The following is a 20,479-nucleotide window of genomic DNA, read 5'->3' as shown; positions in this document are numbered from 1 at the left end:
ACTGAACATGGCTCTCTGGAGCCCCCTCCTCCCACTACCCACCTATACCACTCATGCTTCCTACCTGGCTACAAACTGTCCGCAGTCCCCCACACCATGCCCTCTCATTCAGGCCTCTGTGACTTGGCGTACTCGTCTTGGACTCTGGCCCCCAGAACCGTGGAATAATGAACCCATGTTGTTTAACCCACCTGGTCCATGGGGCTTTGTGACAGCAGCTCTAGCAGTCCAAGATCAGTGTGCAGGTAGGCAGGTTCCTTTCAGGGCTGTGAGAGAGAATCTGTTCCAGACCTCTTTCCTTGGCTCCTCAGTGGCTGTCTTCTCCCTGCCTGTCTTGCCATGGCCTCCTCCTATGTGAGCATCACTGTGTCCCCATTTGTCCTGAATGAGGATACAGGTCATACTGAATTAGGACCCCTACTAATGACCCCATCTTAACTAATTACGTCTGCAACGAACCTGTTTCCAAGTGTGATCACATTCTGAGCTGCTGGGGTGTGGGACTCCAACATGTGAAATTTTAGGGGCACAATTCAATCCCTAACACTTGGATATGCTATTCCCTCCATCTGACATGTTCTTCCCCTTGTTCTTTCTCTGGATAACTCTCACTCATCCTGGAGGATGTAGGTAGTGGCAACCACACATCCCCAAACTGCCCTGCGGGTGGCCCCAGTTACTGGGCCCCAACTTTGCCCCAACCCCCCTCTACTTCCTGCCCAAGCCCTCCCCAGTCCTGTGTGCCCAGCCCCCAACCTGTGGGCCCTGCATCCATCCTGTGGACTCCCCCTTTCTGTGCGCCCTGCCCCGCTCCTGCCCAGCACTGTGTGAGCTGCCCCATCCTGTGCACCCTGGGCCTGGTCCTGTGGACTCCCCTTTTCTGGGCGCTCCTCCTCCCCTCCTAAGCGCTCCATCCCTGGTCCTGAGCACCCCGTCCTCCCGCTCCATCCCTTGTCCTGAGCACCCCCCTCCTCCCGTGTGCCCTGCCCCCTCCTGAGCGCTCCCCCCTCCTGTGCGCTCCCCCCAGCCCTGAGGCCCTGCCCTCTCTTGTGCGCTCCCCCCCAGCCCTGAGGGCACTGCCCCCTCCTGTGCGCTCCTCCTCGCCTGCACTCCACTGCCCCCCCCCCCCCCTTCAACCTAGAATACTCTATGACTCCCAGGATCTTCCAGCTCTCACAGGGCCCAAGCAAGTCCCGCCCCCCGTCTGGGCGCCCACTCCCAGGCCTCATCCCACTCCTCGGGGTCCACCCAGCTGTCTGCCTCAGTGCCGGAGCCTGGGGTCCCCGCATCCTCGCGCCCCCAGGTACTTCGGTCCCCTCATACCTTGTCCTTTAATTTGAGCCATCATCTTCCTTCTCCCTGCGCACTGACTTGTTTCCAGAATTAATAAGACTAAAATTACTTTCATAACTTTTGGGGGATTCGGGCCGTCCCTTTAGGAGGCGGGAAATGCTGGGGGAGGCCTGCGCCCCCGGGTCGGTGGAGGATTTCTTCGGTTCGGCGCTGAGCCGGCTCCGGGGAGCGCGGGGAGCGGGGAGCCGCGGGGCCTGGGACTCCCCGACGCACAGCAGGAATGATAATGACAATGACGGCGCACCTCGGGGTAATTCACTAAGCGTGTTTGCCGCCACCATCTGATTTGATCCTTATTAAAAAACAAAAAGCAAAAAATCCCCGCGCTGGCATATTTTCTATCCCCATATTAAAGGCTGAGACATTGAGGCCCTGGAACCAGACAAACTGGAGCCTGGTCTGCCTCGGAACCAGAAAAGGAGACAGAGAAGGGAGGAGACCTTGGAGGTGAAATCCTGGACGGGAACCTGGGGGAGAGGGGTGAAGCTGAGAGAGGGGAGGTCCTTAGCCTTCTAGCCCAAGCCCAGCACCGAGGATGCGCTGCAGGCCTAGGTGGGGCTCACTGGGCCCCCTTCTGCTAAGAGCAGCTTCCCCCGACCCCAGGACCCCAGACCGCTGGCTGAACTGACCAAGGGAGGACCTTCTACACGCCCCAGGCTTTTTTTCCTTGGAAAGCCACATTCAATACCCATTCCAAGCTGTCAGCTGACCAGGCCCAGAGAGTGGTTGTCTCAAGGAAACCATAAACTACATGAAGGATGCCTTTCTCCTATTTGGTTGACATGCTTTATGTGTGATCACTCTTATGACAACAGAAGGTATATAAAAAGGCTCAGTTACAGTTTCTTGGAAATAATAAAATAACTTGGAGGGACTCGCATGCCAAGGAGTCTGAAGATGAATGCTTGGCTATAAAAGAGGACTCATGTCATATTTCATAAAGCTGCGGTTCAGCTGCCTGGCAGGTGAGGAACGAGAAAAGTGAGATTATTTTGAGAACGTTTTACGATGCATCCGGAAGCGTCCAGTTCATTGTGTGATCAACATTCTGATTTGAACGGAGAGAATGTGCATTGTAATTTCCTCCTTTTCAAATATCCTTTTGGGAGATAGCAATTTCAGGACTGATTATAAAGTCTAATAATTATCAGCTACCACGATAGAGGGAGAAATCCACCTTCGGTCTCTATAGTTTGTGCTACTGGAGGTGAGGGGCTCATTAGCTCTGTGTTACAAATGGAGAAACCGAGTCTCTGTCAGGCATGGAGACTTGTCCACAGCCTCATAATAAACAAGGACAGGGACTGAACCAAAGGACTGGCTAGCTTCCAAGCCTGGGCCTTGTGGGAACATCATTATATACTTGTTTAAAAACTTACTTGTTCCCTTCAAATTGTACTTTAAAAATGTGTAATCAGAAAGCCCCTTTAGAAAAAAAAAAAATAAATAAATAAATAAATAAATAAAAAAAAAAAGAAAGCCCCTTTAGGAAGTCTCAGAAATAAAAACTTCCATTAGAAAAATAAAATCAAATTAAAAAAAGCCACTCATTAGAACATAATAGGATATATTCCTTAAAATGATTAGCTCACGTTAGTTTTCTCTCTACTTGCTAATTAAAAAATATTTTTTAAAAACATTTGACAAGAGAGTTCCATAATTATTCATTTAATTTATTATGGTAAATCTCAGTGTTTAATATATTTTCAACACCTTTCTCAAGCGAGATCTCACTTTGGTGTCTTTCCCTTTTTTTATTTCTGTCTAAAATTAGAAGTTGGGTTAAAAGAGGCAGAAATGCAGATCCAACGTGGAGGTTGGGCTCTGCTTCTCAGACCGTTTTATTCCAGTTCCTTGAGTTAATGTTTTTCCAGTTTTATTGAGATAGAATTGAAGTACTAAACTACATATTTGAAGTGTAAAATTATATATATATATACACACACATATAGAAACTATCACTACGCTCTAGATAAAAATTTCTGTTGCCTCCCACAGTTTCCTAATAGCCCTTTGAAATTCAACCCTCACCCTCCCACCCCCAAGTGACCACTGATAGGATTTCCATTCATTTGCATTTTGTAGAATTTTTTTTAAAGATTTTTAAAAATTTATTCATGAGAGACAGAAGCAGAGACAAAGGCAGAGGGAGAAGCAGACTCCCTGTGGGGAGCCTGATGTCGGACTCATCCCAGGCCCTTGGGATCATGACCTGAACCAAAGGCAGACACTCAACAACTGAACCACCCAGGTGCCCTGCATTTTGTAGAATTTTATATAAATGAAGTCATATTACATGTATTCTTTAGCCTGGCTTCTTTCACTCCATAGAATGAGTTGAGACTTACTCACATTGTTATCTATTAGTGGTTAGCGGAAGCAGCTCTCCACTGGGGGGACACACTATAGTTTCTGTATCCATTCACCCATTGATGGACGTTTTGATTGTTTCCACTTTTTGGCTATTGTGAATGAGGCTGCTGTGGACCTGAGTTTGAGTCTCCGGATGGATATGTGACTTCATGTCTCTTGGGTAGACACCTAGAAGTGGAAAGAACGGGTCACAAGGTAGATGCATGTTGAAGTTCTTAAAGAAACCATCAGACTGTTGTCGAGGTGGGAGTACCATTGCAGGTTCCCATCAGCAGCGCACAGGAGAATCCACTGGTCCACATCCCTGCTAGATCCTGAGTTGATTTTAATGCATAGTTTTGGGTTTGTGCCAGAGAATCAACTCTTGGCTTATTTAATGGTTGTCTACCTCTAAGGCACTCACCAGTGCTATCTTTTAAGTATCTCTCCTTGCTCACTGCCACCGCATCCTCGGCTCTGTCCTATCCAGATGCCATGTCCGCCTTCTCTCCTTCAAGTCAGGCTCCATGCAACAACTGGATACCTCTCCTCAAGACACAGGTCGGTGGTGACTTTGCCTTGTTTGAGACCATGTCATGGCTTCCCATTGGTGGGAACACATTTCTCTCAGAATACATCATCCTGCAAGGTCTGCCCCTCTCCCCCCCCCCCCCTCCCAATTCCTGGTATTCAGTCTTTCTCCTGTTCTTTTAGTGGTTGGGTTCAGTCATAAAACATGCTTTGTTTGGTTCCTACATGTTGTACCATACAATTTTATTGTTTTATAAAAATTGAATGAATTGGGGTGCCTGGGTGGCTAGGGGATCAGCGTCTACCTTTGCTTCAGGTCGTGATCCCAGCATCCTGAGATGGAGTCCCACATCAGGCTCCCCCGCAGAGAGCCTGCTTCTCCCTCTGCCTCTGTCTCTGCCTCTTTCTGTGTCTCTCATGAATAAATAAATAAAATCTTAAATAAATTGAATTATCAACATTAAAAATATTTTAAAAATCTGTAAAAAAAACATTAATAGACTGGCATTCTGTGCTGTTGGCAGAGTGAGCAGGAGCTGGGGGACTGCCCCTTTAATCCAGGGTGGGTGCCTCTCTGCCCCCCACTTTCTTTCATCTGTTCCTTTCACTCACCTTTGCAAAATTCACACTTGTTTCTCCTTCAAATGTCACCTGAAAGCAGGAAACTTCTGAATCTCCCTTTCCTCTCTAGCACAGGGACCTCACACCGCCAGGGCGGGTGTCCCTGCCACGTGTGAGCCACGGGGCCACACCCTCTTTCTTTTGGCACTTGACCCTGTGAAATTGGTCTGCTGACCGCTTCAAGACTCTTCCAATGTGAACACAAAGCCATTTCAGTTTCCTTGGAGACAGAGTAGGGGATTAAGGCAGTTATACCAGCCCTGCAAAAAGGAAGAAAGCTAATATCAGTTTTGAGGCACAAAATAGGATTTTTAAGTCTGCAGCAAGATTAGGAAGCCAGGTTTGGTCAAGAGAGGTAAGGGTTCTTGAAATGACTTCAGCTTCCACTTTAGTAGATCAAGAAGCTGGCCTGGTGGACTGAATCAGAGGGAATTTGTCCCTTTGAGCTTAATGGCTCACGCAGTGGGAAACATGGGGATAGGGATGCTGAACCTGTGTCATGAATACCTCTTGATAGGCTAGGGGCGCACTTGGGGGATGCATTACATAGGGGCTTCTGTTACACTTCCTTTTTAGGACTCTGGGTGGGGGTAGGGGCAGGTGGCCTCCCAGCCTGCCTTCCCCACCTGGAAGGAAGAGTGAAGCCCTGAGTCCAGCTCCTCCAAGTACCTTTGCTTCTGTATGATGTGGGCAGGACTGGGAGTACCCACATTCCTGGGACAGGGATAAGATGGGGGGGCTTCTGGATTGAACTGAGGTTGGGATCTCTGGCAGGGGCATTTGGGCTCCATATCCAAGGGTTCTAGAGGGCCCTGTGCCCTGGTGGGGGATGGGACACACCACTTCTCTCAGAGGCAAGAAAGCTCAGCTTCATCTGTGGCTCTGATCAAGTCTCAGGAGAACAGACTCCAACAGCCTTCACTTGGCCATAGACTTTAACAAAAGGCAGGTCTGCACAGAAACACCAGGGGCGGTGTTCACAGGGCCTGCACTTAGAAGGGCTTGTACTTGGTTTAATGCTCTGCTGTCACTATCTCGAAATTCTTAGCAATTTTTGAACAAAGCACGTCATATTTTTCTTTGGCACTGAGCCCTGAAATCCTGTAGCCAGTCCTTCTCAGGAGACACCAGCCACATGTTCATCTAAGGACAAGGGACCCTTCACCCTAGGGCCAGGAGGGCATAAAACCACCTACTATCCACACAGACTGGGACACTACCTTGAGGCACAGGCGCAGGGGGAGGTGTTTGAGGCCTGGGTGGTGGTGGGGGGGGGGGCAAGAAAAACCCTGAAGAGAATAAAGAAACTATTAGATTATAGAAGGATGCTGTATTTGCTGCATTGCCCTGCATTTTGTTTTCTTCTCTCCCTTCCCCTTTCTCCAGCTACAAATGGGGTAGGGGCCTGGGAGGAAGATCAGATTATTATTTTTAAAAATATTTTATTTATTTTTTCATGAGAGACACAGAGAGAGGCAGAGACACAGGCAGAGGGAGAAGCAGGCTTCCTGTGGGGAGCCCAATGTGGGACTCAATCCCAGGATGCTGGGATCATGACCTGAGCCAAAGGCAGACACTCAACCACTGAGCCCACCCAGGGCTCAGGTGTCCAAGATCAAATTATTTTATAGATATTATTTGCAGAGGAATAAAGAAACCACATGTTGCACATCTCCATGCTGTGTGAATCTGTGTGATCCTGACACCAATGGATAAAGTAGCTCTGTTTTTCATCCAGTTAGTAAGTTTGGGGAAAAAGTAATGGATAACCTGATCTGATAGGAATAAAAGTAGCAGTGGTGAAAAAAACAAAAAGAAAAAGGAACTGGAAGGAAAATGGAAAGCTGCTTCTAGACTTGCGTAGTGACCTGGCTGCTTTCTGGGGTGGGGAGTGAGGGAGCAGAACAGCTGGTTGCCTAGCGATGCCTGACATCCACCCTCCTGGCACTGAGTTGGAAGAGAGCATGAGGGTGATGGAAGTTTTGCTCCATTTTAGCGATGGAGGATCTAATCCAAAAAGGAAGCCCATGCCCCTTCCTGTGGGTGGGGGAGTCCAAGTCCCAGGAACAGAGAATGTTCCAGCCAATGCAGGAAGGATGGATTATTCATCCCAACTGCAACATTTGCTGGAATGGCTTCTTATCATAAGTCTCAGAGAGTGTGAGGAAGACGGAGCCATTCACAGGAGAGAGGAAGAGACTTTTCCTGAGAAGAGGACAGAGACCAAGTGATGAATCCTATGAGAACCAGCCTATGTAAGAGGGGCCCCCATTAGTCTCAGAGTTATTTCTTTAAATCTTGCTCCATAATTCCTTTCCTCAAGTCATGTACAGAGGGATTTTAATGAAAAATAGCAGTTTTCATAGAAAAAGTTACAGGCTCCAAGGGACCATTGTGGGGAGTCATCTGGTTCTCCCTTTGCCTCTGGACAGAACCCTGTCATAATGACCCCAGAAAAAAAGCTGTGCTGCTTTTAAGGTTCTTCAAAGATGGAGCTGTGTCATCTTCCTTGAAGCTCACTCCAGGGCCTGCACCTGCAAAGTTCCCTTCACGTCTCACCGAAATCCCTGCTGCTGTAACACTGCCACTTGTTTGAGGTTCGACCAGATGAGAGGGTAAAGCAAGACCCCAGCTGAGTGGGCCATCCTGTCCTGGGGGCAGTGTTAAGCTTTCTTTAACCACAGAAAGGGCAGTCATATTCCCAACCACCCAGAGATGGTCAAAGTAGATTGCTCCTCTGGCGGGGGTGGGGTGGGGGAGCAGGCATTGGACAGCCCTGTGTCCTCTTGCTCCGGGGACCCAGCGAGATGAGACATGCGACAGAGCGCAGCTTATCACACAGACCCCTGTGACGTGGAGAAAGCCTGCCCACTTTCTCCTAGCTTCCACTCTGGACTGCACAAATGTGAATCTCTTCTTGGTAACGTGACTTACCTTCCCGGAGCTGCAGTCTTATTGTCTGCGAAATGGCGTATAGATACCTACGTGGTTGCCATGAAAATGAAATGGGGTAATGAATAGAACACATCTAACATCATGCCTAGCACCTGTCAAGAACTTGGTGTTAATTATGACTGTTTTCTGGGCAAGTTGACATGCTGCGTGAACAGATAAGCTCTCCCCCCTTAGACCTGCCTCTCCAATTGGCCACCACCAGCTACACGTGGCTGTTTACTTTTAACTTAAGATTTTATTTATTTATTCATGAGAGACACACACAGAGAGGCAGAGACACAGGCAGAGGGAGAAGCAGGCTCCATGTGGGGAGCTAGATGCGGGACTCAGTCTCAGGACCCTGGGATCACGACCTGAGCCAAAGGCAGACGCTTAACCACTGAGCCATACTTTTGACTTAAAATTAGATTAAAATGCAGTTGTCAGTTGCATGAGCCACATTTTAAGTGCTCAGTAGCTACATGTGGCCAGTGGCTACCTATTGGATGGCATGGATAGAGAATATCTCTGCCACCGCAGAATGTCCCTTTGGACAGCATTACCTGAGATCAGTGAGTGGAGGCAAGTCCCTAAAAGGAGCCCAGGTAGGGCAGGCAAGCTTTGAGGGAGTGAAGGTCAGGGTCCACAGCGGGTGTCCCTCGGGGCAGTGAGTAGGAGGCAGCATGTGGGTGGGAACAGGGTGTGTGGGCCATGGGGGCCACAGCAGGAGTGACAGCAGAGGGTCTGAGGACTCCCGGCCCCTCCCAGCAAGCCCCTTCCAACCAGAAGACAGCCTGCTGCCTCCCCAAGGGATTCCATCATACTGGTTTCATCCAACACGCTTTTCAGGCATTCCATGGCCATGTCAGTCAGTGGGTCCCTTGTGAACCAGGGGACATATCTGTTGCCTCCCCTGACTGAGGAGGGATGCGGCCATGGCACCTTGAATGTCCTCTGTGGCCCCAAGAGGCTGGGCAGTTTGATTTCATCCTCGTGTGTCCTCCCTAAGTGCTAAGTGATCGGTGATACATCGAAGCCCTGATTGCTTCTGAAGGGTTCTTTTACGAGATCTCCAATAAAGTTCTAAATGATCATGCCTGTTTGGGGAAAGATAATGCCGGAGTGGGGCCAGGAGTTTGTCAGAAGAAATTCCAGCTGGGCGAGCATTTACAGAGCGAGATAAAGTCAGCGCTGGGAGATGGTGAATTAGACTGCTGAATATGTCACCATGATAATGATGAATAATAAATGACCGAGAAGCTGCTGTAACTCACAGGGTAGGAGTGGAGATGGGCGAGGAAAATTTATGGCCTTGTAGTGCCGGGGGAAGAGAACATCTCAGACTTGCCTCCATCTCTTTTGAAGAAAAACCTTCTCGAAGAGATGCTCCTGTGGAAAAAAGCCTCTTGTCAAAGGAGTGCCTGCCTCTGGGACACCTGGGTGGCTCAGTGGTTGAATGTCCTCCTTTGGCTCATGTTGTGAACTGGGGGTCCTGGGATCGAGTCCTGCATCGGGCTCCCTGCATGGAACCTGCTTCTCCTTCTGCCTGTGTCTTGGCCTCTCTCTCTGTGTGTCTCTCATGAATGAATAAATAAAATCTTAAAAAACAAACAAACAAACAAACAAAAAAAAAGAGTGCCTGCCTCGGTTTCTTGGAGACAAGGGGCTCTGGCCCAAATGTACCGTCCCTGCATCCAGCCCCAACCTTGTCCACCTGACTCCCTGCACACTGTGAGCTCCTGCCAGCCAGAATCAGGGCAGCTGTGGGGACAGGCCACTGCCTCACCCTCCTAGGGCAGCCTTTCAACCCCCTTCTCTGCAAACAGGGAGTGGGTCCCAGGATCGACAGCCCCATGGGACGAAGCCAAGGTGGGAAGAGCTAGCTATCAGCAGGAATCTCACTCTGGGAAAGTATTTCGCAGGTGTTTTTATTAGGCCCAGGGGTCACCTTCTCCACATCCATTCAGAGCAACCACTAGAAAAGACATAGTCAAAAAAAAAAAAAAAAAGAAAAGAAAAGAGAAGAAAAGACATAGTCAGAAATAAAATGGGCCTCAGCTCTGTGGATCGATCTTTAATCATTTATTGATGGTCTTTGGGGAAGCACCGGCACAGTCCAAGGGGACCATGGGCAACCTGGCCCGCCCTCCCAGACCCTCCCCGCCAGCCTACAAATGTGCGTATGACCTGTCTTGACCTCCCTGCTCATGCCAGTGTGGCCTGTTCCTGGGCTTGGAGTCCGAGCCAGCTGCTTAGTCAGCTCTCTGCACCTGCTGAGTGCGTGCCCTCCACGCCCTCTTCCTGTAATCCCTCGGGCACTGTGCACAGCCGAGTCAGCTCAGGGCTCTGGATGGGTCCAGCAGGAGCAGCCTTACCTCTTTTCTGAACAGCCATTCTCTTCTTTCTTGTCTTCTGTGACCTCACCTTCCCCTGGGTCTGTGATCTGTAATTATGTCTTAAATTATAAAGGTGACTGAGTCACAGAGTGGGGAGGATATTGTCATTAAAAGAAAAGTTTCCTGTTACAGTTCTCCTCCAAACAAGAGGCCCACATCCAGGCAGGCCGGTGGGGAAGCACCCAAGTCAGGAGGCAGAGGCGAGAGGGAGGGGAATGCATAGGCTGAATCCTGCACTGGGTTCCCCCCGGGGTGAGGCAGGGCAGGACAGGGCAGGGGAAACAACGTAGGGCTGGCTGGTTTGAATAAGGTGAGTGGGCTCTCAGCCACAGCGATGGTCACCAGCTGTCTGGTTCCAGGCTCTGGAAGATTTAGGGCAGAGGAAATATTGGCTTGGGGGCTTGACAACATCCCCCTTTGTAGCTGCCTTCCTTCCCGTATTAGTTTGGTAGGGCTGCTGTGACAAAAAATTATTGACAGGGTGGTTTAAGCATCAGAAATTTGTTTTCTCACAGTTTTGGAGGCTGAAAGTCCAAGATGAAGGTATCTGCAGGGTTGGTTCCTGATGAGAGCTCTTCTGGCTTGCAGAAGGCCTCTTTCTTACTGTGTCCACACAGCCTCTTCCCTGCTCGTGGACAGAGAGACAGACAGAGACGGAACAGGTGCTCTGGGGTCTCTTTCTCTTCTTCTTTTTTAAAGATTTTATTTATTTATTCATGAGAGACACACAGAGAGAAGCAGGGATAGGCAAGAGGGAGAAGCACGCTCCCTGCAGGAAGCTTGATGCAGGACTCAATCCCAGGATCCTGGGATCACGACCTAAACTAAAGGCAGGTGCTCAACCACTGAGCCACCCAGATGTCCCTCTTCTTTTTTTTTTTTTTAAAGTGGCTCCAACATGGGGCTTGAACTCATGACCCTGAGATCAAGACCTAAGCTGAGAACAAGAGTCGGACACTTAATCAAATGAGCCATCTAGATAACCCCTTCCTCTTCTTATAAGGATACTAGTCCTGTTCGATCAGGGTCCCCCACCCCACTTATAATTCATTTAACCTTAATTACCTTCCAATCTCCAAATACAGCCACACATTGTGGGTTAGGACAGCAACATAAGAATCTTGCAGGGACACAATTCAGTCTAAAACACCTGCCCTGCTTCTCACAGTGGGGATCTTGGGGTCACCTCCCAATAAACTACTTGCCTTGAATCCTTATCTCAAGTCTGCTCTAAGACACAGTGGGGCATACTGATGCCTCTCAGACTTTCCCCTCCAGACAATAGGCCCTGTAACCTAAGATGGTATAAGTGTCCTCCCATCTCTCCTGCCAAGGTCTCACAACAGGGAAGTGGGGGTGTCTCTACCCAGGTGGTGGAAAACCCTCCTGGTTTCCAGCTGGGGCTGGATTCCACTGCTGCATTCCTGTTCTCTTTGTTGCCACCATAGAGGATTTTGGATAAAACCCAGCCTGGGTTGCACCCAGGGCATAGGAACAGCCTTGGGGCCAGTCATGGGGCTCCCATCTGGGGCCAGATGCAGCCAGTGGGGAGGGCAAGGGAGGCAACTCTGCTGCCCATGCCTGGGGGGTGGCAGTGGGCAGAGGTCTGTGCCCTGGCTGGGACAAAGCCTGCCCTGGTGGCCCCTGTCTGCCTTGGCCCGGCCCATCTGCCTGAGAAGGGAGGCATCCTTCTCCCCTGGGGTTCCAGGAACCTGGAGGGGATGAGGCCTGATCTCAGAGCTGTGGCTGCTCATTCATTACTGATGCAGCCCTAGGCTGCCCTCTCTTGAGCAGCCCCACTCCGGATATAAATTCCAATCTGGTTTCAGAGCCACAAGGACCCAGCGCTTTGGTGGTTGTACGATAGTGGCTGGGGAGGAAGGCAGATTTCAGTAAGTGCCTGCAAGTCTCTCCCCTCACCCCAAATCCCCAAGTTCACATCATCACGTTGAGCTGGGGTGTTAAGGCTGAGGTAAAACAGTAGCCTGTGTTTGTGCACAGCACAGGATGGGAAAGAGGAATGAGGGGTTAGTGCTGCTTGAACATCCACCAGCCACTGGCCACAAGCAGCTATTCATATTAAAATTAAATAAAAGTTAAGATTCAATTCCTCAGTCATAATAGCCATGTTCAGATCCTCAATAGCCATGGTAACCAGTGGCTACACCACTGGGCAAAGTAGATATAGAACACTTCCATTGTCATAAAAGGTTCTTTTTTTTTTTAAGATTTTATTTATTCATTCATGAGAGACACCGAGAGAGAGGCAGAGACAGAGGCAGAGGGAGAAGCAGGCTCTGCTGAGCAGGGAGCCTGATGTGGTACTTGATCCCAGGACCCTGGGATCACAACCCACTGAGCCACCCAGGTGCCCCATCATAGAAGGCACTTACATTCAGCCCTGATGGGCAATTATGGGTGAGCACCTGTGGTTCCCAGCTTCTGTGGAATGAAGAGTCCTCTGCTAAAAATGTAGCTTCACAGGGCAGCCCGGGTGGCTTAGCAGTTTAGTGCCGTCTCCAGCCCAGGGTGTGATCCTGGAGACCCGGGATCGAGTCCCACGTCAGGCTCCTGCATGGAGCCTGCTTCTCCTTCTACCGGTGTCTCCTTCTGCTGGTGTCTTTGTCTCTGTCTCTCATGAATAAATAAATAAAATCTTAAAAAAAATGTAGCTTCCCAGAGCAAGCAGACTCTAGCTTGACTCTGAGTGCCTATGGCCTCCTTCCCTCTACCCTCTGCTCACTTCGGCTCTGGCTCCTGGCCCATGCTGGTCCTTCCTGGGCTCCCAAGGTAAGGCTGGCCCAAAGATGGATTTACCAGCCACCCTCAACCCTACCAGGAGAGAGGGCAGGGGAGTGTGGGGGTTCTCCATGCAGCCACCCCTCTGTAAAGCCTGTGTGGTGCCGGGGATGGTGTCACGTTGGGGCTGTGCCTGGAGCAGAACATGTGTGCACTGGAAGCACAGCTGGAGGGACCAGAGGGAACCAGTGTATCTGACCATTATGAGCTAAACGGTGTCCCCTGTGAAATTCATCTGCGGAAGTCTTAACCCCCCAGACCTGAGAATATGACTGCATTTGTAGGCAGGGTCTAAAAAATATGTGGCTACCTCGGTGCCACCCCCAGAGCTTCTGAGTCCACAGGTCTGCACTGGGCCCAGGAATATATATTTTTAAGAAGTCCCAAAATGACTTTTAAAAACTTTTCATGTTGAGTTCATTTGAAGCTTACAGAAAAGCTGCAAAAATAGTACAGAGTTCTGACATAACCCCTTCCCTTGCTCCCCCTATAGTTACTGTCTTACAGAATCATTGTGCAATGGTGGAGCTCAGAGGATTAATGTGCCTGCAGCCCCACTGGCTTTGTGCATGTGTGCATGCAGGCAGGTGTGTCTGCATGTGTGTTTCTAGGCATCTCTGTGTGTCCATAAGTGTGTGTGTGCATAGATGTGTGTGTACATGTGCATGTGTGTGGAGAGCAGGGAGGTGTCAGGCAGCAGAGCAGTGGGGCTTGAGGCTTGTAGCAGGGCTGCTAATGCAGGGGAAAGCCCCCAGAGAAAATCTAAAAGTCTCTTCACTATCAAAGGAATATTTACTGCAATAATGAAAGACTAATGTTAAAGATTTTTAAAACGAGATGTAAGTGGGGCACCTGGGTGGCTCAATTGGTTGGGCATCCAAGTCTTGGTTTTGGCTTGGGTCATGGTCTGGGGATCGTTGGATTGAGCCCCATGTCAGGCTCTGTGCTAACCGGGAAGTCTGCTTTTCCTTTGCTCCCTGCCCATTCCCTCCCCCACTCTCTCCCTCATAAATAAATAAATCTTTAAAACAGAAAAATGAGTAAAATATATTGTGAAAAGTAGGGGAGCCATGTAAAGATGTGTAACGTGCATTGAAATGTGTCCCAAATCCTGGTGATTCAGGGCAACCTTTCATGATACAGGAGATACTAATTAACTTCAGGTTTGTTAGGTTAAGTATCCATATTAAAAAAAAAAGAAAACATAAGAGCAACCACTAAAATATTGGAAACAGGATGCCTAACTACCAAAACAGCAGAGGGAACAAAGTGTACAAGGAGTGTTGCCCACATTTACCTGGAGCTTGCTGTGAGCAGGCCCTGTTCAGAGTTCTCCCTGTGGTCTTCTGTGTGGAGATTCTGTGTCATTTCCATTTCACAGATGGGAAAGCAGAGACATGGAGAAAGAGAGCCCACCCGGGGCCAGGATTGAGGTCCAGACAGTTTGGCTCGGTGACCTTGAGGAAAGAATAAGAACGAAGCTAAGGAAAAATATGAAAAGCAGAAATTCAGGGCAGATGTTCCTCCAGGTGCAATCTGTAGGCTGCACAGAAGGACGCCGGGGCTCTGAGGCTGCTCGGCCGAGGTCACATCCAGGGTGAGGGTGGGTGGGGCCGGGGCTCAGTGTAGCCCCCCAGCCCACTGCCCCACACCGCACCTCGCCCAGAGAGACAGTGGCAGAGGAGTAAAAATATAAGACTGTTGGTGTCCTCAATAATAGAAGAAACAAGTCACCACTCAGGATACACATCAACTCACAAATCCTAGAGCAGCGTTTCTGGACGCCAGGTGCTGCTCCCAGAACCAAGCCCAGAGTTGCATCTGGAGCACCTGCCTCATTGCAGCTCACCCAGACAGCCACGCGGGGCAGGTCAGTTTCGAGATTCATTTCAGCAATATTTGCTTCTACACCACATTAAACAAATCTGAACCTTTTTTGAGGGTAAGTCTTAGAGGGACATAAGTGCAGAAACAAGATTTATTTGTTTCGCAAACAAGCGTGCTTCCTGTTTCACAATGAAACAATTCTGGTCGCTGTGGCCACGTATTTCATCGTTTGCTGATTGCAAAAGGAATGTATATTTATGATAAGAGCTCGGAAAATATGGAAAAGAAGAAGAAAACTAAAAGTCACCCATAATTTGGAGATTGCTCCCGTCAGCACTTCTACAGATTTTTAAAACATGCGAATAGGCGATACTTATCATATATATATATTATGTAGATGTAGGATATGTGTTCTATGTATTTAGGGATACATACATATATGGAAAACATTAAAGAAAGGCAAAAGAATGACTCATACAAATGAAAGATAGTGATTAACTTTGGGAGTGTTGGGAGGGGGCCGTGATTTGGGGCACATGGGGGCTCAAATGAACAGCATTTTTTTTAAAGATTTTATTTATTTATTAGTGAGAGACACAGAGAGAGAGAGAGAGAGAGAGAGAGAGGCAGAAACATAGGCAGAGGCAGGCTCCATGCCGGGAGCCCGATGTGGGACTCAATCCCGGGATCACGCCCTGGGCCAAAGGCAGACACTCAACCACTGAGCCACCCAGGCGTCCTTGAATAGCATTTTTTTTTTTTTAAGCTGGATCCTAGGTACTTGGGTGTGCATTGTTCTTTAAATATATGTAAAGGTTATATACACCTTTTGGCATATGGTATAGTTTACAATGAAAGAATTTTGTTTTTATGGCATTCTCTTCCCGCTTCATTTATTCAACAAACACTTGCTGAGTGCCTCCTCTGTTTGAGGCATTGGAATCCATTGGGATGAACACAAAGATCCCTGCCCTGGGAATGTATGTTTGAATGGAGGACACTGAAGATCACGAGGGTCGGGGGCAGTTGCTAATCTTCATAGGATGGCCAGGGGGGGGGGTCCTCATCGAGAAGGAAATATTGGAGCAGAGACTTGGAGGAAGTGAGGGAGGGAGTCCCTTGGTTACCTAGGGAAAGGCCATTCAAGGAAGAGAGAATAGCCCGTGTAAAGGCCCTGGGGTAGGAGTATACTGGGGGTAGTTGAGAATTGGAAGGAGCCTAGGTGAATTGGAGCAGAGGGCTGGGAGTAAGGGAAGATAAAGCTCAGAAAAGTAATCAGCGGTCCAATCTGGGAAAGACTGGTAGGCCTTACAAGGATTTGGCTCTAAGTGAAATGGGCCGCATGGGAGCAATTGAGTGGAGAGTTGTCTTGAGCTGACATGTTTTCACTGGGTCACGGTGGCTGCTCTTGAGAATGGATTTGGGTGGGACAGAAGGAGGGAACCACCACTTGGGAGGTTCATGTAGCATCTGAGAGAGATGAGGGCCCCTGGAGGTCAGGGGGTGGTGAGACAAAGTTGGATTCAGATCTTTTCTGAAGAGGGCGCCCACAGGACCTGCTGGTGGATGGGATGTGTATGAGGGAGAGGAACTGATGCTGCCGCCACGATTCCTGACCTGAACAACGAGGAGGGTGCGGTGGTGACCCCATGGAGGAGGAAGCCCTTGGGAGGGAAGGTTGGGGAAGGTGGGAGGAGAGCCACGGGGAGAGTGGAGGTCCTGGAGGCAGAGGGAAGGGGCATCAGAAAAGAGAAGTACTGGGTCAGATGAGATGCAGATGGGAAAGCAATAGCAGCAACATGGGATCCAGCATCTTTCACTGGCAGCCTCGACACGCCCAATGTTTATGGACGTCAGGGGTGGAGTGAGGACCTCCCCAAATACATGTCTGTCTGAGTCCTCACCCTTCATGCCTGTGCATGTGACCATGCGGTCTTTGCAGATGCAACTAAGTTAAAGATCCTGAGATGAGATCACCCTGGATGTGCAGTGACCACACAGGGGATGAGGGCCACCTGACAAGGGAGACAGAGAGGGGAAGGATGATTCTACAAGGGTTCTCAGAAGCCACCCAAGCAGAGAATAGGAGCCTGGGACAGAGTGGCCCTCAGAGCCTCCAGGAAGAAGTGGCCCTGGAACACCTGGGGGTTGGACTTACGGCCTCCTGGCCTCCTGGCCAGTGACAGACTCTGCTGTGTTTAGCCACCCAGTTTGTGGCGCTGTTACAGCACAGGGCTGTATTATTTCTCAGGAAATGAGAGCACAGGGCAGTGGGGAGTGTAAGAGGCTACAGGAGAGGGAGGGGGGTTGTGACCCAGGAGGGAAGTGGGGTCCAGGTGGGGTGTGGGTGCAGGTGGTACTGAGGCACCTGTGGCCGAGGTGGGGAGGGCCCAGGGAGGCTTCCTCCTGCTTCCTTAGACTCTCCCGGAACACAGAGTGACTATTCTCTATCTTTACGTTTTATAACATTTTAGAATTTTAAATATAAACCGATGGATTATTGAAGACCATTTCATTATTCATCTGGTGAGACATTCTTACCTTTTGATAGCAAGCATAATTTTCCACCATTCCCTTGAAATGTCCTGGGCTTCCTGGCACCACCCGCACACCCTCCTCTCCAGGAGCCAGGGGAGGAGCTCCCAGCCTTGCAGGCTCCGTGTGCCGTGTGGACAGGCGCCCAGTGCCTGGGGCCTTGAATCGCAATCGATTCCTGAGGCGAATGATGCCTACAGCTGTGGGGATTTCAAACGGCCAGCTCTGTCTTGCAATGGCCTCACATAGTGGTTTAAAATTCTAGAACTTAATCATCACGATTGGCATAATATATAAGAGGGGTAGGTGGTGGGACAGGAAAATCCTGATGTAAACACCCAGGACTGTGGGCCCCAGCTTGAGGGGGGAAGTGTGTTTGTTCTCTAGGCTGGGCAGAGTGGATTCTGGCATATAAACCGATTGCTTTGTGCAGCCAGGCACGGAGCACCAGGCAGCCCATGGCTCCATCCACAGGAGTGCAGCCTGGGATACGGGATGTCCTGTGGTGATGCCAATCTGGCCCTTCTGGGAAATGATGCAAAGCTCCCAACAGGGCCGGTTAATGTGGCCATAGATCCCAGCCAGGGCAACACTTGTCTTGGCTCTCTCTGGCTCATGGAAGGGCTTCTCCAAGGTGCTTTGACAACACACGCATTTTGCTGGAGCATTAACTCATCACCCCAGAGGAAACCGTGGCTTCCCTATAGCCGTGAATCCACTCATTCTGTCATTCATTAAAAGCATTACCGAATGCCTGTCGTGCATCAGGCACCCAGCTTAGGGTCAAATGAAACAATCGATTGGCAAATAATGTGTCCACTCAAGGCCAGGTTATCTGGATAATCGACTGGAGGGCTTGCAGTCCCCATGGATTAGAGTTTTTTGTGCTGTGTAACATGTTTGAATGGGTTTAGCTCTGAGCTGAAATAAGACTTCAACACGGCTTCTGGGGAACACATCAAAGCATCTATCAATTTTGCACACTCTCAGGCCACTCCCTGGGGGCAGGCCCCTGGGGCCCTTGTTTTGATCAGGGCTGCAAGCATCTTATTCCAGGCAGACAGCGTCCAGCCTTTTCACCCCACCATTGCTCTGCCTGTTTGTACCTCTGGCAAGGTGGCCCTGCCGACAAACAAATTCATCAGATTCCATGTCCTAACCTTCACTACGCTAGTCTTGTACTCTTTCCCTGGCTTGTACTCTTTTCCTGGCCATTCCTGATAAGGCCTTTGTCTGCCTGGAAGGCGGGGAGGTCAGCCCTGGCCCCACATCACCGTGTGGGGTTTTCACTTTTATTCATCGGGCATGTCATCTGGGACAAGTCAAGCGTTGGATCTTCCAGAATATTACAGAGAAAACATCTCCACGTGTTTCAAAAATCTACCTCAACAAGAGGTTGCCAAGGGGAAATTTACCAACCAGCTGCTTTTTTTACAACGATGAGAGGGAGAGTGGCCAGGCTCATAGCTGGCCTACGATGCTGTCACGTGGCCCCAAGAACAGTTTGCAAGAGGTTCCTGTGTGTTCCACCTTCTGGCTCAGTGCAGAAGCGTTGTCTTCTCCCACCACCCCTCAAGCGTTACCAGGATTGACTTTGGTGTCAAAGCCATGTGTTTGGGGTGCCTCCTTCTAAATTCTACTCAAAATTACAGTTGGTTCGGCTGTACCAAGGGGGGGTGGGGAAGAAGGGGTGGATGATACAGAAATGGCAGGAGGAATGTGTTGTCCGTTTTGCAGTGCCTCTGTATCTTTTGGACCTTGACTAATGATAACCGGATTTCTACTCTCCCCCAGTTTACCCTCATTTAGGGGTGTGAGGAAAGATAGGGGGATCAGGATGGAAGCAGGCTGCCCCAGATTCTGGGCGGCGGAGGGGAGGCTGGGCCTCTGGGTGAGGAGGTGCTGGCCACTTAGCAGACAGTGCGGTAGGAGGCACTGTCACTCACCAACATGCAAATGTCATGTGCTTTCCAGCCACTTTCAACCAAACATCTGTTTTATTAATATTAAATGAAAGTGCTTTTGGTTGTTAAGAAAACATTACTATAAAATGTGTAAGTATAATCATCACATCCTCAATACAGTGCATAAGATCCCCTCTATGGAAAACAGGCACTTGTACATTTGCTTTTTATCATATGCGAGTGTGATAGGTAATGAGAACATCAATCCACGTGAAATGATAACAATAAAATTTACAGGCATCCTCCTGACATTAATAGTGTCTCAGAGTGCCTCATGCCCCTTTTCTCTGTGAGATCAATTCGGGCTTCTTTTAAACTTTGCCATGTTCATCTGATACATCAGTTCAGCAGAGTCTAATTACCAGGGGCCGATGGAGTAAATTTGTATTAGTCCGTTGACTGGCAAGGGCAGAAGGACCCGGCAGCAGATTGCTGATTCTCAAGCACCATCCAGCTTCCTGGAGGAAAGGCATGTGGCTGAAGATCTTGCTTGAGTGGAGTGCAAAGATATTGGGTTGTTTTGCAAGCGCCTGGCATACACTGAGAATACAAACTTTGGAGGGAATGAGGGCAAGTAACTAGGGTAATGTACATCTTCATTAAGACAGCATTTGCAGGAGGGAAAAACTGTCCTCATCTGTATGTGTAACCTCTCCAAGTTGGCAAAGGGTTTAGATCATAAGAGATGGTTGATGCAGCATCATCCCTACCAGAAATGTCTATTAACCAGCAGATCTGCACATTTACGGGACAAATAGAAACCGATATTCATCATTATGACTCTCAGGCAACAAAAAGTCCTGGTGAGACTCTGTGTTTATCAGAGCCAGATTAAATTATGGTCACTGAGGTTTTAGTGCCAAATGCATTTTATTGTTTTATAATTCTTTGAGAAAGGGGGATCCATGGAAGGTAGAGATGTAATGCTCCATTAACCAGGATATCTGATTGAGACAGGTCTCCTCTGCCAGCCTTGCTGGAGAACAGAGTTAACAGAAATCACTCATAAAATGTACAAATGGCAGCCTCGCCAAGTCCAGCTTCCCTTATCGTGGCGATGGTAGGAGATAGGTCAGGCTGGGGTTTGTACCCACGAGCGCACCACAGGGTGCAGGGGCTACACGATGGGGAAGAGCTTGTGGGCTGTGGTCCCTGCAGAATGTGACA

The 20,479-nt window shown here is 49.3% G+C and overlaps 1 long non-coding RNA gene across 6 annotated transcripts; it reads right to left on the bottom strand.

The window, feature by feature from the left end:
- Positions 1–8,181: 8,181 nt before the first annotated feature.
- Positions 8,182–14,921, bottom strand: LOC119872160. 6 transcript variants are annotated; one of them, XR_005360601.1, is made up of 5 exons: positions 14,745–14,905; positions 14,284–14,443; positions 10,701–10,812; positions 10,167–10,234; positions 8,182–9,180 (listed from the first exon to the last, which is right to left on the bottom strand). It is a non-coding gene; the product is annotated as an uncharacterized LOC119872160 (long non-coding RNA). The 6 variants fall into 6 exon arrangements; XR_005360602.1 differs by lacking the exon at positions 8,182–9,180 and adding an exon at positions 9,471–9,766 and having other exon boundaries at positions 14,745–14,907; XR_005360596.1 differs by lacking the exon at positions 10,701–10,812 and having other exon boundaries at positions 14,733–14,921.
- Between the last annotated feature and the right edge of the window lie 5,558 nt (positions 14,922–20,479).

The sequence above is a fragment of the Canis lupus genome, chromosome 6 (genome assembly GCF_011100685.1).
Source record: "Canis lupus familiaris isolate Mischka breed German Shepherd chromosome 6, alternate assembly UU_Cfam_GSD_1.0, whole genome shotgun sequence".
Lineage (NCBI taxonomy): Eukaryota > Metazoa > Chordata > Mammalia > Carnivora > Canidae > Canis > Canis lupus.
The sequence above is the reverse complement of the archived record's forward strand: the minus strand, read 5'-3'. Positions and strand labels throughout refer to the sequence as shown.